The sequence below is a fragment of the Bubalus kerabau genome, chromosome 4, assembly GCF_029407905.1.
Source record: "Bubalus kerabau isolate K-KA32 ecotype Philippines breed swamp buffalo chromosome 4, PCC_UOA_SB_1v2, whole genome shotgun sequence".
In the NCBI taxonomy this organism is placed as follows: Eukaryota; Metazoa; Chordata; class Mammalia; order Artiodactyla; family Bovidae; genus Bubalus; species Bubalus kerabau.
The window spans coordinates 180,205,297-180,231,654 of record NC_073627.1 but is presented as its reverse complement, the minus strand read 5'-3'; the positions used below and the strand labels follow the sequence as shown (position 1 = coordinate 180,231,654).

The window sequence follows — 26,358 nt, the reverse complement described above, 5'->3', positions numbered from 1 at the left end:
CAGCATCAGTCCTTCCAATGAATATTCAGGACTGATTTCCTATAGGATGGACTGGTTTGATCTCCTTGCAGTCCAAGGGACTCTCAAGAGTCTTCTCCAGCACCATAGTTCAAAAGCATCAATTCTTCAGTGCTCAGCTTTCTTTATGGTCCAACTCTCACATCCATACATGACTACTGGAAAATCTATAGTTCTGACTAGACAGACCCAAGATGGAGATCACCGACATAATTTTAGCATCAGGTCCCTGCCAATACACAATTAACCTGGCTTTAGACTGTCAGAACTATTTCTTAGACACATGATCAGAAATGCCTGTATCTAAGGAAAAGCTTCCATCCTTCTATCCACGTGTGTGATGCTCAGTCGCTCAGTTGTGTCTGACTCTTTGCAACCTCATGGATTGTAGCCCGCCAGGCTCCTCTTGTCCATGGAACTTTTCAAGCAAGAGTACTGGAGTGGGTTGCTATTTCCTCCTCCAGGGAACATTCCCAAACCAGGGATCAAACCTGAGTCTCCTGCATCTCCTGCTTTGGCAGGTAGATTCTTTACCATTAAAGCCACCTGGGAAGCCCCCCAAACTTTGTTTTCCTCCCTCTTAGATTTTGGCATGGGATGGGGTTGGCCTTGTTCAAATTTGAAGCCTGCAGTAGCCTTCCCTGAATGTGTAGGCCTACTTTGTCATTGTTTAGTCGGTAAGTTGTGTCCAACTCTTTGGCGACCACATGCATATAGTCCAGCAGGCTCCTCTGTCCATGGGGTTTCCCAGGCAAGCACACTGGAGTGGGTTACCATTTCATTCTCTAGGGGATCTTCCTGACCCAAGGAGTGAACCTGTGTCTCCTGCATTGCAGGATTCTTTACCGCTGAACCACTGGGGAAGGCCTCCATGTACTCCAGTACTTAAACATGCAGATTTTGTATTACAGAATGCTTCACTAGGTTCTGTCAACACAACTTACTGCTTATGTTCTTTCTCCTCTACTCTATAGTTAATTCAGACACCAGTGAGCTGCAGTCTTTCTTATCTACCAGTGGTTAAAAATACAAAAGGTTGTATAAAGCTACTTTTTAATAAATTTAATACTATTTTAAATGCAAAAAAGAGAAATATTTAAAGGAACCCCATCCAGGAAATTTTTGGTGAAAAGAATATTTTTTTCCACTTTGCAGTTCATGCACAACATGCTGATTCATCTTTCCCTTGGAACTTGGATTTAATGTTTTTTACTTTCTTAATTTTACTTTCAATTTCATGGCCCTCATATTGTAGGATTATTAATAATGTTGTCAGCTTGTGAGTTGAACAGAGTTTCTAATAATGACCATTTTTTTCTTACAGTAAACGTTAGAGTTTATTCATTGGATGAAAACCTAAAACCATTGCAAAAAGAAATTACCTTAACTTTTATAGTAAGTATGCCACTAATTTACATAAAAATTTAACTATGGCATTTTCATTATATGAATAGCTTTCATTATTATAATACCGGTAAAATATGGCATTAAATTATCCATTATTGAATAGAAGCAAGTATATATTTAGCATCTATTGTGGGTACAATTGGTAATTTTACACTTCTGTTATCCTGACTGACTTTTTGTGTGTGTAAATTTAATGTCAGTTGAAATACGTTTTGATGGCCCCGTTAAAGAACGCCTTTTGGTGGTGGTCTTTACACTCTTAAGTGAGTCCTATTAGTTCATACCCTCTTGTTGTTTGTGAAGCGTGGGTGGACGTGGCGCGGGCTGTAGCAGTACAGCTGTGGTGCCAGTGAGAGGCGCATGGTGAGCCTTAGATCATCATACAACCGCATAGCGTCAATACAACCATCTCCTGTTTATAGACGAAAAGACTGAGGCTTAGAGAGGTTAAGTAGCCACTCAGGTTATACTCATCATTATTGGCTGAATCAGGCTTCAAATCCAGGTATTTCTCCAGAGCTTCCACACTTAGCCTTTCTTGATTTATTTGGGGGATTATGGGATGTGTCCTTCATAAGCGTTTGAGTTCAGAAGGGCAAATAAGCACACATACCACAGTAAGCCGAGTAGGGGATGATGTAGGACCAATAGCAGATCAGCCCGAAGGGAAGGAAGTGCTGGAGATGATTATTAGATTACTCTGGAGGGAATTATGAAAGGATGAGAGCAGGTCCTGAGCTTGGTCTTTAAGACCGAGAGAGGCCTTTAAACCACAGAGAGGGTTTGATAGACGTTGGACCACGTTTTGGGTCCATGTTAAAGGTGCAGAGGTCTGGAGCCAGGAAGAAGCAAGGTACAGAGATGACCATGGCAGTGAGTGGACTGGCGGCTGCCAGGCCTAGAAACTCCCAGGAGAATCAGTGGTGGCTTTGGTGGATTATTTTACACTGTGGAAGTTCTTGGAGGGGACAGCAGGTTCAGATGAACTTGTCATAGAGGTAAATGGCCCCACGGAACCCATCGTTCCCTTGTTAGAATTCCCCACGGAGAGAAGACATTGAACAGGTCAGAGGCCATTGCTGTGGCATTGTCCCAAGGTGATCTTGAAGACAAAGGGAGCCCAGGAAGTCTTTCGGGCATGGCATGACATCGTGTAAACGGTGTTTGAAAATTATCCTGGAGGTCCTGTTCAAGAAGAAGCATGGTGGAGAAGAACCTCACTGGGAGTTTATTTAACATATTCTAAATATCTACTGTGCTTCTTTTGTCTGTTGAAAATGTGCCTTTCTGCCTTAGACATTAGTCTTTTTTAACAAGCCTGACCAGTTGACAGCCATCGCCTCAAATCCACATAAACACCATATGGGCTCAGTTTCAACAAAGTTTCATAGAGCTTAATGAATATTTCTATAAGAACTACCAATTACATATTGTGCTCAATGTGTGACCTCTGTACTTAAAGATAGTTTTTAAAAATGAAACTTTTTTTCTTTTCATTCAAAGGACCCAGAAGGGTCAGAAGTTGCTGAGACAACAAAAAAAATTTTACTGGAATTATGAGTTTTCCTGGCTTCAAGATTCCATCTAATCCTAAGTATTTTAAATGATTTGTTGGTACAGTTGTTTCTCTTAAAAGCAGTGAAGGTAACTGGGTTATTGAACAGCCTGCTGGAGCCATCAGCATGTGACTGAAAGATGCTGATGTTCCTTGGCTAATCTGAACATGCCAGTGAATGTCCTTCCTACCTAATACAGGGTGGCACCTGCTGGGACTCTTCCACACTGAGATGGGGGTCAACTGCCAGCTCTAAGCACCACGCTAGACTGCTCATTCAATTTAGTGGGCACCTTCTGCAGCAAAGTCCAGGGACTAGACACTGGCAGATTGACCATACTCCTAAAATGTTGAGCATGAAATACAAAAGAGGAAAAAAACGTGCAAATGGAAGATGTCTGCTAGCAGTGTTTAATATTACATAGATGCTTTGGAATTTTCTCTGACATTTATTCTTAGAACTTGGAAGATATTCTGAGGCGTGATTTGAGGCTTCTACATTGCGTAATGCCTTGAAAATGTAACACTTCAAAGCAGTGAGGGAAAGGACATTTATGGTTCTCCTGTTATGTGCGGAGCACTTTGCTAAGTCCTATATCATTCCTGTTTTCAATATAAGGAAATTTAGGCTCAGAGAAATGTATAAGCTTGTTCAACCACACAGCCTTTGATGGTGGAGCTGAAATGGAAACCCAGATTTCACTAATGACCAGATTCATCCTTTCTCTTTCCTTCTATAATATAATGCTGCAGCTCAAAAACTGGTCTTAAATTGTAAAATTTCCAAAGCTATATACTTATATTATTTTGACACATTTAACCTGACTAAATGGTCCTAGAAATGATGTCTTGATTTTCTAGTATATTATATAGTATATCTATTAGTATGATTAAACTTAAAGATTGCTTCATTAACTGTGTAATCAATGCCACTAAGTGAAAAATATTTTCTAGCTCAATATGTATGTGTACAACTTTTCTTAAAATAACTTTTTGTTTATGATTTTAAAACATTTTTCAAATATGGTATATTAATTAGATGGAGTGTGGCCAAGAACTTTGGAACTGAATGACCACGTTTAAATCCCAGCTCTACCACCTTTTAGCTGTGTGTTCCTGGGCAAGCTACTTTACCTCTCTGGGCCTCATTTTTCTGATAACAAAGTGGTGATAATAATACAAGCTACTCTCTAGTATTTTGGTGAGGATGCAATGTGTCAACATACGTACAGCACATACCAGTGCCTATGTGAATAGTAGCTACAATCACTGGGTGAATTACAGATATGTTATCTGATGATATCTAAAATTTTTAAATGTGTCACTTCCACAGGTATGGCTTATGGACAATTAAAGCTAAATACAAAGAGGACTTTACAACAACAGGAAGTGCGTATTTTGAGACTAAAAATCATGGTAATCTCTCATAAATTACTGAGATTTCCAATGTATGTTTTCACTAAACCATTCTCAATAACTTTGTTGACCAAGAACTCATTAAGAAATAAAGGGCTGAGGGGTGGGGACAGGGCTGGCCTGGGAGTCAGAAGGCCACAGGCCCGGGACTCACGGCCTGGCTCACCTCAGTTCAGTCACTTGACTCTCTGGACCCTAGTTTCTTATCATCGTTCTGCAAAAGTCAAGTCCTATAAGAAGGTAGGATCAGATAATGTTCTTGCAAGATCCATAGTTCTTTGACTCTCTTAAGGATGACCTAGTCTGAGCTCCTCATCTAAAGATGAGTCCAGGTAAGAAGAATCAGACCCCAGAGAAATGGGGAGACTGATCTAGGTTCTCACAGCCACTTTGTCCAGTTGAGAATGAGAATGCAGAATGCCTCCTCTGAATCCCAAGCCAGTGCTCCCTCCTATCAGTCCTAAAAATTGATGATGTGTTTAGACAATTACAAAATATACTTATTTTGGAACTATCTATATTAATTTTACTAGCAGTTTTCTTATATTTCCTTCTGTTCACTTCTCAGAGGCATTTACTGGAATGTTAACATGTATGTTCTTATGTAAACTTGTTAAAGCTATTTAAACGATGATTTCTGCCCATCAGATTGAGCGAGGCAGAGAGGTGTTTATAATGCAGAAAGGGCTGCTGCTGCTGCTGCTGCTAAGTCACTTCAGTCATGTCCGACTCTGTGTGACCCCATAGACAGCAGCCCACCAGGCTCCCCTGTCCCTGGGATTCTCCAGGCAAGAACACTGGAGTGGGTTGCCATTTCCTTCAATGCATGAAAGTGAAAAGTGAAAGTGAAGTCACTCAGTCGTGTCCGACTCTTTGTGACCCCATGGACTGCCGAGGTCCAGCCTCGGCTGATCCAGGGAGTTCGAAGGAGAGACGATACGATAGCTTTAATTAAATATTAATTAGAGATATAAAGAGTAATAGAATGAGGATAGCTCAGCAGGAAAATTCAGTGGAGAAAAGAGGCTGAGTAGCTTGGTTTATGCGGGAGACCAATAAAACTTCAAGACAAGAAGTTTGCACCACTTACGTAGGCCACAGGCATCCTTCCATTCTTCCGAAGGAGAGGAGACACTGAGGCCTCTCCAGTCGGATTTTAGAAGCCCAGGCATAATTAGTAAGCTTGGCGGGCTCCGCGCTCCAGATGGAAACTCAGCTAGAGTTTGAGAGAGAGAACAATATGGGGAGACCAGTCTTTTGAGGAACTGATCCCATTTTTTATTTTTCCAGGGTCTGTTTTTATACACTGAGATGTTATACAAAAGTCACGCGGGGACAGCAGTCCTGACTTTTATTAAAGTCAGGTGCTTCATACAAATGTATACAGACGTCTTAGGGGTGTTACATCATCTTCTGGCCGGGGGGCCTGTTGACAATTTATGACCCTCTCCTTGTGACAGTGGTCAGAAAAACAGAACACTTATTTCTCCAGGGGTGATTCTTTTTGAAACAGACGCTACCTTCTGAAGGTACCAGATAAAGTTACATTCCTATAGGGTGAGGGTGTAGTGGGTTTTAATTAAGGAAAGAATTTGCTTAGCCTTAGGTCTAACGTGATTAATATCAAAGGTTAATACTTATTTCTTCTATATATTCATTAATGTGTATAAGGGCAGGGAATGTGGAGACTTAGCAGTAAACATTGGCTCAACGAATGAAAAATCCTTCACCAATACAATTTCTAATCAGCCCACTATACTTATACTAATAGTTTTCTAACTTCTCTAAGGAACCTGTTTTTAGAAGGTTTAAAGCATCTCGTGCCTCTCACGGTTGGGAGGCTGTGAGCAATCACATGTGGCCGGACAAGCCTGTCAGGCAGGCTAGAGAACCTTCAGAGGAGTTTGTAGGTTGAAACACTCCTATCACGCCCAGGAATTATTATTAACTGGAGCTCTAAGTTAACTCCTTCTCCAAAAGAGGTGGTGGGGGACAGCCCCCCGTAAAGTCAGAGGTGTAGGTGAGAGCACAAAGTAGTAAAGTAGGCAGGCTCTGGTTATGGGGGTAGATGCTCAAGAATTTCCAGGGGGACTCCTGAGGCTTGATCCCGCCTTTGCGTACGTCGACCCTCTTTCCTCATGACCTTTGCCATGGGTGGAGGTCCTCACGCTGGCCCCCTGGCAATGGACTGCAGCCTACCAGGCTCCTCGGCCCATGGGATTTTCCAGGCAAGAGTACTGGAGTGGGGTGCCATTGCCTTCTCCGGAAGAAAGGGCAAGCATATGTAAAAATCTGAAATATTTACCGTGCTAAAATCACAGCAACAGAATGCACTCTGAACCAATTAAACTCAACTTTGGAGTTGTTTAATAGCACTCTTGGACGCGGCTCGTAGTTACCAAGTCCTTGCTCTGTTTTTTCGCCAGTGTGCCAGAGGGCACTTTTCTCTGACATAGAAAGGGCAGCTGGAAGAGTGAGACACTCACACTACCCTTGAACAGTCAGCCCCTCACCATCTGCCCTGGTCACCCTCGAGCCAAGGCTCCTTTCTCTGAAGGGCAGCCTTCTCCCATTGGGTAATCAGCCTGCAGAGCAGTGCATGATAAACAGGATTGTGAAACACAGAATCACTTCCAGGACAGGCATAAGGAAAACACATAGATCTGTAAGTGGTCAGAAGTGTTATTTGTGAATTATAGTATCAAAGAGTTGGAAAGTCTAAAACTCCCCTTTGTTCTAATTCATTTTTGTGAAAAAGTCATTTTCTACAGTTAATAACTAAAAGATGTCTCTCTGATATGTGATTTATGCTCATACTTTGGACACTGAATGGAAGAGAATTGCTAAACACAAGATGCAATTTAATAAATATCTGTCAGACATTATTAATATGTGAAAGGCTTTATGAAGATAAACAAGATCAAGACATAATATCTTGATTGTTATTTAATATCTTAAATATTACTATCATAATTTGACAGTAACACACATGCTTTAGTAAGGACATGACTGCTGGAGCAGAGAGATGAGCTTGACCCCTTAGGGAAGGATGAAGAGACCTCCTGGGGTACTGATGACCCTTATGATGAGGAGGGAAATATGTTACTGAGGTTGCTCTAGCTTATTGTGCTAAAGTTTCTTGTTTGAAATACAGTTACAAATATAGTTTAAACTGTATAATTTTTTTTTGCTTAGGTTTACATTCAGTGAAACCACACTTCTTTATCTTAGTAGAACTAGAGAATTTCTTCATTAGCCATAAAACCTTTGAGGACTTCAAGATTACTATAAAAGCTAGGTAAGAAAATTATTATTTTCATATTCATTTAGCCTCTGAATGGCAAGCAGTTTCCATTCAAGAGTTAAAAAAATGACTTATAGTGCTTGCCTGGGGTCTTGTGTTGAGAAAGACTCTGAGGTTCAGTGTCAAAAATACTGTGGTTAATAATATCTGCCATAGCTGTGGGAAGTGGGTTCAAGGAGATTTGCCTGAAGGGCATTTGCTGATTCCAGTCTTACTGTTGTTTAACAATCTTACAAGCAAAGAATCCTAAAGATTGAAATATCATGGTGGCTGTTCAGGTGACTGTAACTGTTTAAGTATGAAAAATATGATATGAAAATATTCACTTATTTGTTAGTATTAATTGATCATACAACTTAATTAAGAAAAGTGGTTATGGAATTGATTGAACAGGCCCAGAAATCACACTTGGCAGACAAATTCATGGGAGCACTGGCTTGCCTGTTTAATATTTAAATAAGGAAAGTTAATGTTTTTCTTTGACTCAAAGGAAAAATATGAGACTAAATTAAAAATAACAGCTCCAGTACACATTAGGAAGATGATGTCACCCCTTTTGCTAAAAGTATCACTCGGGAGACACATCTGCTGTGGTGTGGAAGAAGTGTGGCCTCTCACAAATAGGAGACCCAGGTTCTAGTTCATTCTCCACTAACTCGCCATGAACTTAAAAACTGTGGGAAGTTTGAGTAAGCTCTTTTTATACCTCTGGGATTCAATTTCCTCATTTGTCATAGGAATAAAAATACATCTATATCTCTTTACAATAATTGCTTTATCAAAAAAGGGGGTAATTCTTTTAAAACAGGTATTCTTACAATAAGAATGTAACTGAAGCTAAAGTTTCTGTTTCTTTTGGGATAAGAGAAAATTTAAATGACAGCAGAAAGGAAATGATGCTTGAAGCAACACAGAAAACAAAGGTAAAGAAGAAATCAAGTTACCTTCATAGAAATGGAGAATTGGGGGTCAATTCATCACAATGTAGAGATTAAAAATGAGCTTTCACCCCCAAGAGTTCACAGCGCCAAACAGAACATAGCAAAACCACTAAAACTTGGGACTTTGGGAAGTTCTGTTAATGAAAGCAGAAAAATTGCAGTGATGTTTGTCTTCCATTTTGAGGCTTGAGTTTGCTAAAACCTACTCCCAGAGGCAGTTTTCTCCCTTTATAGATATGGTATCCTGGACCTGAGGTGAGCTTCCATCAGATAGAGATTGCAAATTATAGTCTCAGTTTCTGAACAGGATGAGACATGGTTTTGAGTCAGAGATTTTCAGCCTCACCCAGGGTTATTTCTCCATGACCGGAGGCTTCAAGCTTAAAAGAAATGACCTAAATATTAGTCAGTTAAAAATATATGCCATAGATGTTGGTGTATGGCAGAAACCAAAGCAATGTTGTAAAGCAATTATCCTTCAGTTAAAAATAAATAACTTTTAAAAATATGTATGCCATAGAATCAAGCTTATACTTTGTATTAACACTAGCTGTAACTATAACATCATTGTTAAGTGAAGATTTTGCAGGCTGATGAAAGCCAATTTGTTAATCCCTGCTGCTGCTGCTAAATTGCTTCAGTCATGTCTGACTCTGTGCGACCCCATAGATGGCCTCCTACCAGGCTCCTCTGTCCCTAGGATTCTCCAGGCAAGAACACTGGAGTGGGTTTGTTAATCCCTAGCAGTGAATTATTCTCTAATACTGTATCTTCTACATTTTTGTCCTCCTGTCAAAAACAGTGGATTGATGGGGTTGCACAAATCATTTTTAACACCTCATAAGTAATTGAAAAACTGTCATATGAAAGTCTAAAAGATTTAAATAACAAGTATCTTAATATTTTTGTGGCAGTCCAAGAAAGTACAGGTGAGTTCCAAACTGATCTATAAATTCTTTTCTCACATTTCTTTCTTTTCCAAAGTTCAGATAGAAATCTGAAACTTATTATTGGTGCAATGTTGGGCAAATACAGTTACCAGATATGCTCTACCATCCATCAGCTCTGTGCAGGGGAAATGCTCATGAAAGACATCTTTCTGCAGTGATGACCCCTACTCCCACAAGTAAAGGAGAGCCTTTTAAGTCATTGAAAAGAATAGGTAATGCTGGTACCAGACAGTTTTGCTTGCAACAAACAAATGATATATTACAATTATTCACATATGAAAGCATTCCTGAGTCACTTGAGTGTTTGCCTACATATTATTAAATATTTAACACATATTTTCTACCACACTACCTGGTACATTTTTGAATGTTCCCTTGGAGATGATAACCAACTATTTCACAAGTGAGTGTCTCTTCTCACAGGATTATTGATATTCTGCTCCATTACTTGAAAAAAAGGGAGGGAGGAGGGATGAATGATCTGATAAACAGTCTAGAGCAGGATGTGCTGTGTTTAGCCGCTCAGTTGTGTTCAACTCTTTGCGACATCATGGACCGAAGCACACCAGGCTCCTTTGTCCATGGGGATTCTCCAGGCAAGAATACTGGAGTGGGTTGCCATGCCCTCCTCCAGGGGATCTTCCCAACCCAGGGATCAAACCCAGTTCTCCTGAATTGCAGGCAGATTCTTTACCAGCTGAGCTACCAAGAGAAGCCCAAGAATCCTGTAGTGGGTAGCCTATCCCTTCTCTAGAAGATCTTCCCAACGCAGGAATTGAACTGGGGTTTCCTGCATTGCAGGTGGATTCTTTACCAGCTGAGCCACAGGGAAGCCCCTGCCGCAGGATACTGTAGTTGAAATTGAGGAATGAGCATCTCACCAACCTCATGCAAATTTAACTTTACTGGTTCATGGAATGGCCAGATTCTTTCAGGGTAACCATAGCAACAATCTGAACTTAGATTCACAATTGCACGTGAAATGACCAAGGGTTTGACGAATGGCATCTCCTTATCCAAATTAAGAAATAGAAAATGAGAGTGGGCTCCAGTGCAGATTAATGGACTACATTGTGCTTGTCAAATTCTCAGATTGATCAACCTATTGTTCCACTAGGTAGACTCTTCCAAGAAACCAAACTAACTGATGTCAAATATGTCCTCTCTCCTTACACACTGGATCTGGCTGCTACTTCACTTTTCCTGAAACCTGGGATTCCATATTCCATAAAGGTTGTTGCTGCTGCTGCTGCTAAGTCATTTCAGTCATGTCCGACTCTGTGCGACCCCATTGATGGCAGCCCACCAGGCTCCCCCGTCCCTGGGATTCTCCAAGCAAGGACACTGGAGTGGGTTGTCATTTCCTTCTCCAGTGCACGAAAGTGAAAAGTGAAAGTGAAGTCACTCAGTCGTGTCCAACTCTTAGTGACCCCATGGACTGCAGCCTACCAGGCTCCTCTGTCCATGGGATTTTCCAGGCAAGAGTACTTCCATAAAGGTTCAGTTCAGTCAGTTCAGTCACTCAGTCATGTCCGACTCTTTGCGACCCCATGAATCACAGCACGCCAGGCCTCCCTGTCCATCACCAACTCCCGGAGTTCACTCAAACTCACATCCATCGAGTCGGTGATGCCATCCAGCCATCTCATCCTCTGTCGTCCCCTTCTCCTCCTGCCCCCAATCCCTCCCAGCATCAGAGTCTTTTCCAATGAGTCAACCCTTCACATGAGGTGGCCAAAGTACTGGAGTTTCAGCTTTAGCATCATTCCTTCCAAAGAAATCCCAGGGCTGATCTCCTTTAGAATGGACTGGTTGGATCTCCTTGCAGTCCAAGGGACTCTCAGGAGTCTTCTCCACCACCACACTTCAAAAGCATCAATTCTTTGGTGCTCAGCTTTCTTCACAGTCCAACTCTCACATCCATACATGACCACTGGAAAAACCATAGCCTTGACTAGATGGACCTTTGTTGGCAAAGTAATGTCTCTGCTTTTCAATATGCTATCTAGGTTAGATGATTATAAAATCTATTACGTTGGACAGACCATAGGGGTGTTCACTGTGGGGGTGAGGAATAGTACAAGCCAATCACCAAGTCTGTGATGAAAAACAGCAGTCTACACACGGTAATCATTTCACCCAATCAGTGGCATGACTGAGCAGGCAGGTGTGCGCGCACATGCTCACACACATGCACGCACGCACACACGCAGCTTACATACAAGCACATAGCACAGTGTCAGGTTCTTATTAAAAAAGCAATATCTATACATTGAATTGACTGTAATTCATATTATATATCCCTGAAGTGGTTAAAGTACCAACTTAAGAGACCCACATTTGACTACTGAGCTAAACTCTGCCAACGTCTTGCTTGGGGCTTAGTCTAGGTTTCCCTTTGGTAAAAGCTTCAATACTAACTACTGAAATGGATTTGACCCAATAGGTCCAGGTGAGGGATGTGTTCGCCCATTTCTTAGGAGGGATTACAGTAACCTTGAAAGCAAGAACAGTGGATAAAACTCAGAAAAAGACAGATGTGGTTCCAAGAAAAAGTACAACAAATTATATTGATGGAGTAGTTTCGTTTATGGTTAATATTCCCTCTGATGTGACAGCTCTGGAGTTTCACGTGAGCCAAATTCTCATTTGTTGTATTTTCTAATAGCCCTTCAGTCTGTGTGGTGGCTAGAATACAAGAAAGATGACGGAAATTTTATATGGAAGTCTAGTCAATTTCTCTGAAACTTTTGACTTGCGGACCCAAGAAATACAACTTAATGTACTGAGTATCATGTAAAGGGTATGAGTTTGTCAATTTTATATTTTAGAAATAACTTTTTTCTTCTTATGCTAAATAGTGCTATTCAGACCTGGACAATTTAGGGTAAGAATTGCCAGTGGAATACAAGAACACAAATAGAGTGTTCTCTCGTCCATTATTTCCAGCTACTATCGTTTCTCCTTCAACCCACATGCTAACTCTAGTAAAGAATACTTACGTTCTCTTTCAGGGGGCACTGCGTATAACCTGGTGTGGGCCCTGTGACTTCACATTTCCTTGCTTTTTTGGTTTAGTTTTGTTTTCTTCTTTATAGTCTCCATTTTGAAGCCACAATCCCTAACTTGCCCTCTAAATGAGGGTGATCCTCAGGGTTCTACTCAGATTCTCTTCTCTTCCTACATGAGATTTTTCTCTATGGTTCCCATAGCTTATACTGAAGACTCATCCTAAAACTCAAGATTCTTATAGAACTGTCTCTTCATATCTTTTTCTTGCTCTTTTGAAGAAGCATAAACATCGCTTTGTCCAAAATTGAGTACTGCCTGTGAGCCTCAAGCCTGGGCCTCCTCCTCCTGCCTGTTTTAGTGAATGGCCCCACAGCCAGCCAGTTCGTCACCCTCCTCCCAGCCACTGTCCTCACTGTGCAAGGGAATGGAGTGATTTCTCTGACACAAATCTCATCTCAACTGACCCCATGCTCCCCTCTCCAAACTCGTTAGTCACCACTCTTTCTATCACCCTTCAAACCCCAGCTACACTGGACAATTTGCAGCTCTCCTGCAGACAATCTGCTGCCTCTTGCCACAAGGCCTTTTAACCCACCTTAGACTCTCCTTCCCAGTTTTTTTATTCTCTAACGCCTACATATTTGGGGGTCAGCTATTAAATCATATCTTCCAAGGAGCCTTCTCTAACTACCCTCTGCTGATCAAGGGAGGTATTCTTACTCCATGAAAGTCTCATGGATTTCAAGTTTCTTGAGGGCAAGAGCTGTGTCTGTCTTGTTCATCTTTGTGTCCCCAGCATCTGCCATAGTTCCTAACATACTATTCAGTTCAGTTCAGTTCAGTTCAGTCGCTCAGTCGTGTCCGTCTCTTTGCGACCCCATAAATCGCAGCACGCCAGGCCTCCCTGTCCATCATCAACTCCCGGAGTTCACTCAGACTCACGTCCATTGAGTCAGTGATGCCATCCAGCCATCTCAGCCTCGGTTGTCCCCTTCTCCTCTTGCCCCCAATCCCTCCCAGCATCAGAGTCTTTTCCAATGAGTCAACTCTTCGCATGAGGTGGCCAAAGTATTGGAGTTTCAGCTTTAGCATCATTCCTTCCAAAGAACACCCAGGGCTGATATCCTTCAGAATGGACTGGTTGGATCTCCTTGCAGTCCAAGGGACTCTCAGGAGTCTTCTCCAACACCACAGTTCAAAAGCATCAATTCTTTGGTGCTCTGCTTTCTTCACAGTCCAACTCTCACATCCATACATGACCACAGGAAAAACCATAGCCTTGACTAGATGGACCTTTGTTATCAAAGTAATGTCTCTGCTTTTCAATATGCTATCTAGGTTGGTCATAACTTTCCTTCCAAGGAGTAAGCATCTTTTAACTTCATGGCTGCAGTCACCACCTGCAGTGATTTTGGAGCCCAGAAAAATAAAGTCTGACACTGTTTCCACTGTTTCCCCATCTATTTCCGGTGAAGTGATAGGACCAGATGCCATGATCTTCGTTTTCTGAATGTTGAGCTTTAAGCCAACTTTTTCACTCTCCTCTTTCACTTTCATCAAGAGGCTTTTTAGTTCCTCTTCACTTTCTGCCATAAGGGTGCTTTCATCTGCATATCTGAGGTTATTGATATTTCTCCTGGAAATCTTGATTCCAGCTTGTGCTTCTGCCAGCCCATCGTTTCTCATGATGTACTCTGCATATAAGTTAAATAAGCAGGGTGACAATATACAGCCTTGACGTACTCCTTTTTCTATTTGGAACCAGTCTGTTGTTCCATGTCCAGTTCTAACTGTTGCTTCCCGACCTGCATACAGGTTTCTCAAGAGGCAGGTCAGGTGGTCTGGTATTCCCATCTCTTTCAGAATTTTCCACAGTTTATTGTGATCCACACAGTCAAAGGTTTTGGCATAGTCAATAAAGCAGAAATAGATGTTTTTCTGGAACTCTCTTGCTTTTTCCATGATCCAGCGGATGTTGGCAATTTGGTCTCTGATTCCTCTGCCTTTTCTAAAACCAGCTTAAACATCTGGAAGTTCACGGTTCACATATTGCTGAAGCCTGGCTTGGAGAATTTTGAGCATTACTTTACTAGCATGTGAGATGAGTGCAACTGTGCAGTAGTTTGAGCATTCTTTGGCATTGCCTTTCTTTGGGATTGGAATGAAAACTGACCTTTTCCCTTTCTGTGGCCACTGCTGAGTTTTCCAAATTTGCTGGCATATTGAGTGCAACACTTTCACAGCATCATCTTCCAGGATTTGAAATAGCTCCACTGGAATTCCATCACCTCCACTAGCTTTGTTCATAGTGATGCTTTCTAAGGCCCACTTGACTTCACATTCCAGGATGTCTGGCTCTAGGTGAGTGATCACACCATCGTGATTATCTTGGTCATGAAGATCTTTTTTGTATAGTTCTTCTGTGTATTCTTGCCACCTCTTCTTGATCTCTTCTGCTTCTGTTAGGTCCATACCATTTCTGTCCTTTATCGAGCCCATCTTTGCATGGAAAGTTCTCTTGGTATCTCTAATTTTCTTGAAGAGATCTCTAGTCTTTCCCATTCTGCTGTTTTCCTTTGTTTCTTTGCATTGATCGCTGAGGAAGGCTTTCTTATCTATTCTTGCTATTCTTTGGAACTCTGCATTCAGATGCTTGTATCTTTCCTTTTCTCCTTTGCTTTTCACTTCTCTTCTTTTCACAGCTATTTGTAAGGCCTCCCCAGACAGCCATTTTGCTTTTTTGCATTTCTTTTCCATGGAGATGGTCTTGTTCCCTGTCTCCTGTACAATGTCACGAACCTCCATCCATAGTTCATCAGGCACTCTATCTATCAGATCTAGTCCCTTAAATCTATTTCTCACTTCCACTGTATAATCATAAGGGATTTGATTTAGGTCATACCTGAATGGTCTAGTGGTTTTCCCCACTTTCTTCTACTATTAGGGAACATAAAGTATTGACTGGTTAGTGCATGTTTCTCTTTCCAAACCTACACAAGAGCCAAGTGTCACAGTCCCCCTTTACTCTAACAGCATGAACTATGTTTTCTTTGTTCTTTTGTTCATTAGTTGTCATATTACCTTCACTAGCAAATAATATCAAAATGTTCAGCTTCAGGAAAAACACAGATGGTTCCAATCTCTTGTTTGAGCTGGCACAGCGTAACTCTTGTATTTATGAGTTCCCCACTACCCTGTACTTTGCCATCATGAACAGATGTTTACTGTCCTAGATTCTTCTCCCTGTCCCTTTTCTGAGAAGTAGGGAGATTATTCACCACTATTTCCATTCAGAACCAACATTGCTATTAACTTTTAAGAACCATTGCCACATTCCTACCCACATTTTCCCACTCGTCAAATTCCTAATTCCTACTAGCCTATGGCAGAAGGAAATGAGTCAGTAAGTTGGCATGTCATTTAAGAAAGAAGGTCAACCTAGGTCTAGGATCTTTTCTCTCTCTCTCTGTCTTTTTTTAAATTGTTTATTTAATTTATTTGTTTTGGCTATGTTGGGTCTTAGTTGCAGCACGTGGAATCTTCATTGCATCATGCGAATCTTTTGTTGTGGAGATGGACTTTCTACTTGCGGTGTGTGGGCAGTGTGTGGGCTCCAGAGCATGTAGGCTTCAGTGGCTGGGACACCTGGGCTCTCTAGTTGTGGCACGCAGACTCGAGCATGCGGGCTCAGTGGCTGCAGCACGGGCTTGGTTGCTCCACTGCATGTAGGGTCTTAGTTCCCCAGTTAGGGATCAAATTGGCATCCCCTACACTGCAAGGCAGATTTCTTAATCACTGGGTCATCAGGGAGGTCCCTGGGATCTTTCCTCTATTTTACTTCACTGGACTCTTCCACAGTTAGGCTAGACATTCACATATAATTTTATTATTTTTTAAAATCAGTAGCCTTTCTGTAGTTACTTGATAACATAGCTTATCATGATTAGGGCAACAGAATGCTAATTTACCTTCTCGTAAGATGTTTTCACAGAACCAGACCTGGCACTAAGTGAATGCTAGCTAAGTGCTAATAATTACCTCCCCCGCCACTACGACCACCATCATCATTATTAGCAATGCAAAGTAAAGTAGCAGGTTTTACATGTTTTTGACACTGTCTTCTTTAGGTTAGAACTGATGACCAGGCCTTCCAGAAGAATATCAGGCCAGCAATGACTATCAAGCAGTAGCCTACTCATCACGCAGTCAAAGTTTCCTTTCGCTTAGCTGGACAGACAGTTACAAGAGTTTGCTTGTGGGAGAACATCTGAGCATAACAGTTACCCCTGAAAGTCCATATGTTGACAAGATTACACACTGCAATTATGTGGTAAGTTCAGTATCTTACTCGCATCTAGTCCCCTACTTGCAACATTTTCTTTACTTATGGAAATAATCCTTTAAATGATTCCTTACCCGACACACAGCACTTGTTGTTGTTGTCGTTTAGTTGCTAAGTTGTGTCCGACTCTTTGTGACCCCATGGACTGTAGCCCTCCAGGCTCCTGTCTCCATGGGGTTTCCCAGGCAAGAATACTGGAATGGATCGCTATTTCCTTCTCCAGGGGATCTTCCCGACCCGGGGATTGAACCCCCCCTCTCCTGAATTGTTAGGTGGATTCTGTACTGCTGAGCCACCAGGGAAGCCCCAGCACTGGGCAGTATCTAGTGGATATTTAGCAAATAAATGGATGAACTTACATCATGCCTTAGAGTCCACAGAGCACGTTCACAAACATCTTCTCCACAGAGTCTCATGACGCCTTTTTGAGCTCAGCAGACAGTGAAACAGCCTGGAGAGGCTGAGTGACCTGCCATATTCACAGGTAGTTAGTAGTTTTAGGATTTCCTTCAAGATCTTCTGACTTCTAGACAGATCTTTCTTCCAGGGCACAATGCCCAGGGTTTGATCAGAGCCTGCGTTCAGTGCCCAGACTAGTCAGTGACCTCAGCAATGTTTTATGGCCAAGCAGAGCATTACCGAGCATTGGACTGCTAAGCCTTGCCAACATTTCTCAAGAACACACCATGTTTACAAAGGGAAGAGTTTAAGTCCTATGCTCAAGGACAGATACAGTGATTCCAAGCATTTTTCATAGCTTTTCAAAATATACACTAGCAAGGATGGCAACATGATATACTGGAAAAGGCGTGAGCTTTGAGTCAACAAGATCAAGGTTCCCCTGCCTCGATAAATCTGCGTTTAGAAGCGAACCTTTGAATACAAACAACTCCAAACTATCTTTCTTTCAGTAACTGATAACATCTTGTTTACTAAGCCCTTTGTTGGAATAAGCAATAACCTTATTGATTCCGAGAGAGGTACCTTTTAATCTAACGGGACAGTTTACATCCGTGAGCTTCAATTTCTGTAACTACTAAGTGGGGTTAGTAAAGCCTCAATATACAGCTGTGAGGATTGAATGTGTTCAAGTACGTGTACCTAATGTATAGAAGATGCTTGATGAACATCAATTCTCTTCCGTTTTATCACCTTCCTAGTTCGTAGCTCAGCATTAGACCCACTCTGAGGCACATTTGTTGCTGTGTATTTTTAGATTTCCTCTAAGGGCAGAATTGTCGGAGAAGGCAATGGCACCCTACTCCAGTGTTCTTGCCTGGAGAATCCCAGGGACAGGGGAGCCTGGTGGGCTGCCATCTATGGGGTCGCAGAGAGTCAGACACGACTGAAGCGACTTAGCAGCAGCAGCAGCAGCAAGGGCAGAATTGTACACTTTGGCACACAGAGGAAACTCCCAGGTTCATCTTACCAACTTCTAAACCATGTGACCCAACACACGGTCCCTGCAGCCTGTGCGCTGGTCCACTGTCTTGTCACAGGAAAGCAGCAGCAGCAGGAGTGTTGGACCCACTCTGCCTAAATGCTGCAGAAAAGTGAGGTAGCCAGCTCCAGGCGAGCCACAGATACTCTCCGCAGCCAGAGTTCCTCTTGAATGACTGTTTAATCTCACACTAAGATACTTTCTTTTTCAGTAGAAAATCACTTTTAATTTTAGATCTGCTGCTGCTGCTAATCTCTGCATAGAGTAGAGTCAAACGAACTTGGTTGGTTAGAGTTAACCCCTTTAGTTATCCTTATAGGTATACAAAGGGTGACTGTCCAGTTAAATTACTGGCTAATTACTTTGTATTAGATGAACACGTATTTGGGAATAGCCTCAATGAAATGCTAAAATGCAGTGTTCTCTGGGAATAAATTAAAACATAACTCAATCTACATTCAGCAACAAACTTTTAAGTGCAACCAATCCCAAACTATCTTCCTTTCAGTGACTGATGACACCATCATGTTTATTATGCCATTCGTTGGAATAAGCAATAACCTTACTGACTTTTAGAAGAGGGTACCTTTTAAGCTAACGCATAAAATTAAAGTTTCTTGCTCACTCCAGGGAAGTTATATGACTGAAAATACTAGAGTTCTGGTGAGTTGAGTGTATTAATTAATTGGAAAAGTGATAAAGAGGGGAGCAGAAAATAGGGGCATGGTTTGGGAAACTACATGGTTACCCATGAAAGCTGCAGCCATGAATCTCTCTTTGCTCACCTGCCCTTTCCCCCTCCTATCCCCTGTTGCTGCTGCTGCTGCTAAGTCACTTCAGTCGTGTCCGACTCTGTGCGACCCCATAGACGGCAGCCCACCAGGCTCCCCCGTCCCTGGGATTCTCCAGGCAAGAACACTGGAGTGGGTTGCCATTTCCTTCTCCAATGCATGAAAGTGAAAAGTGAAAGTGAAGTCGCTCAGTCGTATCCCCTAATAACCCATAATAACTTCTTTTGGGTGCCACAGGTCATGGTCACAAATTTTGATGAGGAGTCAACCCTTCTTATCAAAAATAATTCATTGAGTATCCTTATGCCCTCTGTGCTCTGCTCTATCCTGAGTGGAACAATAAACTAGAGGATGTCATCTGATTCAGAATCTAGAAACTAGGGCTGGTAAGGACCATGAGGGGTAGCCAGTATTTACTTATTCATTCATTCATTCAACTGCTCAAAGGATATCTTATTAGTTAATGCATTGCATAAAGCTCCAAGAAAGGAGAGTGTAAATTGTTTTCTAGGAACTTCCATATCAATGTTATATGCCTAAAGCCTTAGCTGGTGAACAGCGTGTATCTGTAGATACATGAGGTGAAAACTAGGGAAATCAAGAAAGGCTGGGAAAACTGGAGAATTAGATTTTAATATTCAGTCAGTGAATGACTTGAACAGTATCCGTAAGTCAATTGTTTCTTGTAATAGCCACCGAATATTGTTTTTGAGGGAGCGATTTTCTTTCTGAACAGACGCTTCAGTCTTTAGATAACGATGAGCCTGGCTGTGGAATAGGTGGTGGCAGCAGCAATGCTGACGTCCACCGAGCAGGACTCACTGTCCTCACCCGTGGACATGCAGACGGCGCCCAACAAGACGGTGAGTAACAGTTCTCAGCCAAGTCACGTGAAGATGCTTTTTATGAAAACACGCTACCTTTTCTGGACCCACATTGATTCTCCCTCTAAATCCTCACTGCTCCCACAGCATGATTTTTAAAACTAAGTCAAACTTTTAACATTTTATTGTGGTAAGAACATTTAGCATGAACTTTTCCCTAATAATAAATTAAGTGTACAAAGCATTATTTTTTCTTTTTAATTTACTTTTTTATTGAAGGATAATTGCTTTATAGAATTTTGTTGTTTCCTGTCAAACCTCAGTATGAATCAGCCATAGGTATACATATATTCCCTCCCTTTTTGAACCTCCCTCCCATCTCTGACCCCATCCCACCCCTCTGGATTGATACAGAGCCCCTGTTTGAGTTTCCTAATCCATACAGAAATTTCCCATTGGCTGTCTATTTTGCATATGGTAACGTAAGTTTCCATGTTACTCTTTCCATGCATCTCACCCTCTCCTCCCCTCTCCCCATGTCCATAAGTCTGTTCTCTATGTCTGTTTCTCCATTGCTGCCCTGTGAATAATTCTTCAGTACCATTTTTCTAGATTCTTTACATATGTGTTAGAATATGATATTTATCTTTCTCTTTCTGACTCACTTCACTCTGTATAATAGGTTCTAGGTTCATCCACCTCATCAGAACTGACTCAAATGTGTTCCTTTTTGTGGCTGAGTAATATTCCATTGTGTCTATATACCACAACTTCTTTATCCATTCATCTGTTGACGGACATCCAGGTTGCTTCCATGTTCTAGCTATTGTAAATAGTGCTGCAATGAACAACGGGATACATGTGTCTCTTTCAATTTTGGTTTCCTCAGGGTATATGCCTAGGAGTGGGATTGCTGGGTCACATGGTGGTTTAATTCCTAGTTTTTTTTTTTTAAGAAATATCCATACCATCTTCCATAGTGGCTGTATCAATTTACACTCCCACTAACAGTGCAACAGTGTTCCCTTTTCTCCACACCCCCTCCAGCATTTATTGTTTGTAGACTTTTTGATGATGGCGATGCTTACTCCTTGGAAGGAAAGTAATGACCAACCTAGATAGCATATTCAAAAGCAGAGACATTACTTTGCCAACAAAGGTCCGTCTAGTCAAGGCTATGGTTTTTCAAGTAGTCATGTATGGATGTGAGAGTTGGACTGTGAAGAAAGCTGAGCACCAAAGAATTGATGCTTTTGAACTGTGGTGTTGGAGAAGACTCTTGAGAGTCCCTTGGACTGCAAGGAGATCCAACCAGTCCATTCTGAAGGAGATCAGCCCTGGGATTTCTTTGGAAGGAATGATGCTAAAGCTGAAACTCCAGTACTTTGGCCACCTCATGCGAAGAGTTGACTCATTGGAAAAGACTCTGATGCTGGGAGGGATTGGGGGCAGGAGGAGAAGGGGATGACAGAGGATGAGATGGCTGGATGGCATCACTGACTTGATGGACGTGAGTTTAAGTGAACTCTGGGAGTTGGTGATTGACGGGGAGGCCTGGCGTGCTGTGATTCATGGGGTCGCAAAGAGTCGGACACGACTGAGCGACTGAACTGAACTGATTCTGACCGGTGTGAGGTGATATCTCATTGTGGTTTTGATTTGCATTTCTCTAATAATAAGTGATGTTGAGCATCTTTTCATGTGTTTGTTAGCCATCTGTATGTCTTCTTTGGAGAAATGTCTGTTTAGATCTTTTTCCTACTTTCTGATTGGGTTGTTTGTTTTTCTGGCATTGAGTTGTGTGCTTATACATTTTGGAAATTAATCCTTTGCCAGTTGTTTCATTTGTTATTATTTTCTCCCATTCTCAGGGTTGTCTTTTCACCTTGTCTATAGTTTCCTTTGCTATGCAAAAGCTTTTAAGTTTAATCAAGCCCCATTTGTTTACATTTGTTTTTATTTCCACTACTCTAGGAGGTGGGTCATAGAGGCTCTTGCTTTGATTTATGTCATTGAGTGTTCTGCCTATGCTTTCCTCTATGAGTTTTATAGTTTCTTGTCTTACATTTAGGTCTTTAATCCATTTTGAGTTTATATTTGTGTATGATATTAGGAAGTGTTCTAATTTCATTCTTTTACATGTAGCTGTCCAGTTTTCCCAGCACCATTTTATTAAAGAGGCCGTCTTTGCCCCATTGTATATACATACAATGAATATATTTGGACTTGATTGACTATTTCCTTTTCCATGTTGGGGAAATTTTCAACTATAATCTCTTCAGAAAATTTTATCATACCCTTTCTTTTCCTCTCTTCTTCTGGGACCCCTATTATTCGAATGTTGGTGCATTTGGTATTGTCCCAGAGGTCTCTGCAAGTATCCTCAGTTCTGTTCATTCTTTTTACTTTATTCTGCTCTTCAGAAGTTATTTCCACCATTTTACCTTCCAGCTCACTGATTTGTTCTTATGCTTCAGATAATTCTGCTATTGATTCCTTCTAGAGTATTTTTAATTTCAGTAACTGCGTTGTTTGTCTCTGTATGTTTATTCTTTAATTCTTCTAGGTCTTTGTTAACTGATTCTTGAATTTCTCCATTTTGTTTTCAAGGTTTTTGATCATCTTTACTATCATTATTCTGAATTCTTTTTCAGGTAGTTTTCCTATTTCCTCTTCATGAATTTGGACTTTCCTTCATTTGTGTAGTATTTCTCTGTCTTTTCATTATTTTTTTTTAAGTTATTGTGTTTGAGGTCTCCTTTTCCAATTCAAGGTTGAATTCTTTCTTCCTTTTGGTTTCTGCCTTCCTAAGGTTGGTCCAGTTGTTTGTGTAAGCTTTGGATAGGGTGAGATTTGTGCTGAGTTTTTGTTTGTTTGTTTGTTTTTCCTCTGATGGGCAAGGCTGAGTGAGGTGATAATTTTGTCTGCTGATATTTGAGTTTGTATTTTTGTTTCGTTTGTTGTTTGGATGAGGCATGCTGCACAGGGTGCTACTGGTGGTTGGGTGATGCCGGGTCTTGTGTTCAAGTGGTCTCCATTGTGTGAGTTCTCACTATTTGATGCTCCCTAGGGTTAGTTCTCTGTTAATCTAGGGTCTTGGAGTCAGTGCTCCCACTCCAAAGCCTCAAGGCTTGATCTCTTTTCGAATCAAGCTTCTTCATGTACCAGAGAATTCCTTATAAAGCCTTTTGCATGTTTGAATCACTGTTTCATACTTAAAATATACACTGGTCCCAGTTTCCAGAATCCCAAGACAGCAGAGGAAAACATGGCTTTTCCTGAAAGAACTGGGCACAAACTTACAAAACATTGTTGTTGCCTAGAGGTACAGTGTTGCACAGCAGCTCTCTAGAGCTTATTCATCTCACTTAATTGAAACGTTATTCTCATTGATTAGTAACACTCTATTTCCCCCTCCCCTGAAAGTGAAAAGGAAAGCCACTCAGTTGTGTCTGACTCTTTGTGACCCCATGGACTATACAGTCCATGGAATTCTCCAGGCCAGAATACTGGAGTGTGTAGCTGTTCCCTTCTCCAGGGGATCTTCCTAACCCAGGGATTGAACCCAGGTCTCCTGCATTACAGGCAGATTCTTTACCAGCTGAGCCACCAGGGAAGCCCTTTCCCCTAGCACCTGACAACTACCATTTCACTCTTTGATTCTATGAATTTGATTGTTTAGATACTTCATTAAGTAGAATCATACTATTTGTCTTCTTTCATTTAGCATAGTATCCTCAAGGTTTATCCATGTTGTTGCATAATGCAGCATTTTCCCTCTTTTTTAGTGAATAGTAATTCAGTGCATATATATATATATATATACACATACATACATATATATAATAAAGAAAATTTGTATATATACACACAATGGAATATTATGTGTTTGTATACATATTTATGTACATTTCCTTTATTCATTCATCTGTTAATGGACATTTAGGCTGTTCATACATGTTGGCTATTGTGAATAGTGCTGCAGTGAACACAGAGTGCTAATATCTTTTTGAGACCCAGATTTCAATTTTTGGATAATTACCCAGAAATAGGACTCGGAGAAGGCAATGACACCCCACTCCAGTACTTTTGCCTAGAAAATCCCATGGACTGAGAAGCCTGGTAGGCTGCAGTCCATGGGGTCGCTAGAGTTGGACACGACTGAGCGACTTCACTTTCACTTTTCACTTTCATGCATTGGAGAAGGAAATGGCAACCCACTCCAGTGTTCTTGCCTGGAGAATCCCAGGGACGGGAAGCCTGGTGGGCTGCCATCTATGGGGTCACACAGAGTTGGACACGACTAAAGCAACGCAGCAGCAGAATTGCTGGGTCATATGGTAGTACTATTTTTACTTTTCTGAGGAACTTCCATACTGTTTCTCAAGTAGCTGCATCATTTTGCATTCCCACCAACAGTGTGCAAATGTTCTTTTTTCTCCAGATCCTCTCCAACACTTATTGTCTTTTTTTTTTAATAAGAGCCATTTTGATAGGTATTAGGTGATATTGTGGTTTTGCATTGATAATTAGTGACTTGGAGTGTTTTTTTATTCATGTTGGCCATTTTTATGTCTTTCTATGGATAGGGACTGGACTTTACCGATCTTTTGTTCCCAAGCTGCAAGACAGAAGGCACTCACTAAACCTGTTTTAAAGAGACGAATAAAACAACCTTAAAAATGCATGCATTCACTGATTTTTGTCTTGTACTTGTAATTCTTGAGGTAATACTTCTGCAAAGAGCAGATAATGTGTGCCACCAAGAACTCCGCTCACTCTACGCATGTGCACGCCTATACAGAAGGAGTATATAGATCAGAATTGTTGTGGGAGCTGGGACATGCTCTCTGATAAAATGTGCTCAGTCTAATTCTCTAAACTGATAATTTATGTAATTTGATGGAAGTATTTATTCTGGGGCATGTTCTCTCTATTTTGTTACAGATGGATCATTTAAGAAAATTCTCCAATCAAGAAGAAATTTGAAAGAGAAAATTGAAAATCTAGGTGGTTCAAAGATTCGTGTTGTTTTCAGAGTTATAATGGAATAACCCAGGATCTGCTGCATTCTAACCGATTGATGTAAGGCAGTTGAAAAAGATCTGTGGGCACTTCCAACTTTTACTTTCCACAGGGGTAAAGCAGAATGATAAATTAATCACTAGTTATTTAGCACAGTCTTGATCTAAAGGAAATAGGTTACCAGTATGGCCTTTCTCTATAATTAGAGTTAGTTATTAATTGTCTCATAGATTTTACTCTCTATCAGAGTAACTGGTACGCAGTTAAATGCATGGCTTCCATTAAATTCTTGCAAAAGCTAGGTATGATGGACTTCAGGATGAAATAATAATCAGTTCAGTTCAGTTGCTCAGTCATATCTGACTCTTCCTAACTCCGTGGACTGCAGCATGCCAGGCTTCCCTGTTCATCACCAACTCCCGGAGCTTGCTCAAACTCAAGTCCATTGAGTCCTTGATACTTTGTAGCTACTGTTCTACAGCAACAGCACTGCTGAAACTTCCAACTCACTGACTTCACTACTTTTTATTCTTCATTAGCCCTCTCAGGAGAAGGCAATGGCACCCCACTCCAGTTCTCTTGCCTGGAAAATCCCATGGACGGAAGAGCCTGAATTCCGGCTGCAGTCCATGGGGTCACTGAGGGTCGGACACGACTGAGTGACTTCCCTTTCACTTTTCACTTTCATGCACTGAAGAAGGAAATGGCAACCCACTCCAGTGTTCTTGCCTGGAGAATCCCAGGGACGGGGGAGCCTGGTGGGCTGCCGCCTATGGGGTCGCACAGAGTCAGACACGACTGAAGCGACTTAGCAGCAGCAGCAGCATGGGTTATTACCATTCTGCTCCTTGATTTTTATACTTAATATATTTTAGACACTTTAAATCAAGAATTTTATTTTTCTATTTAGATATAACAAAAATTAAATGTTTGGTAAAATTCCTTAAAATTTTTAATTAAAAGTTGAATGACGTACTTTAACAAATCACTCTATTGTATATTATGTTACCCTATCTTTTTATATTTCTAATTTAGATGTATCGAACACATACATAAGAATTGCAAGCAGAATTTGCTTGGAAAATTGGTTATAGAATGTATATCATGTTCCTCAAAGGTATTCTAAAACTTTACTTTTAATTGCCTTAAGAAATTTTAAATTATCTGAGCCTGACAGATAAATGGTCTGTCAGTCTTCCAAGGACTCCCTGGTAATTAAGGAGAGCACTGACATTTGGTCACAGTTAACTTGGTTGATCACTGAGTTGGTTTTCCCCTCAGCACTTAGAAGAATTAATGATCTTTGCAGAAGAGTACTAATTCACTTGGCTT

General features: G+C 41.1%; 1 pseudogene; it reads left to right on the top strand.

Moving 5' to 3' along the window:
* Nucleotides 1–20,160, top strand: part of LOC129651070 (complement C5-like) — a 38,234-nt pseudogene extending 18,074 nt beyond the window's left edge.
* The last annotated feature ends 6,198 nt before the right edge of the window (nt 20,161–26,358 follow it).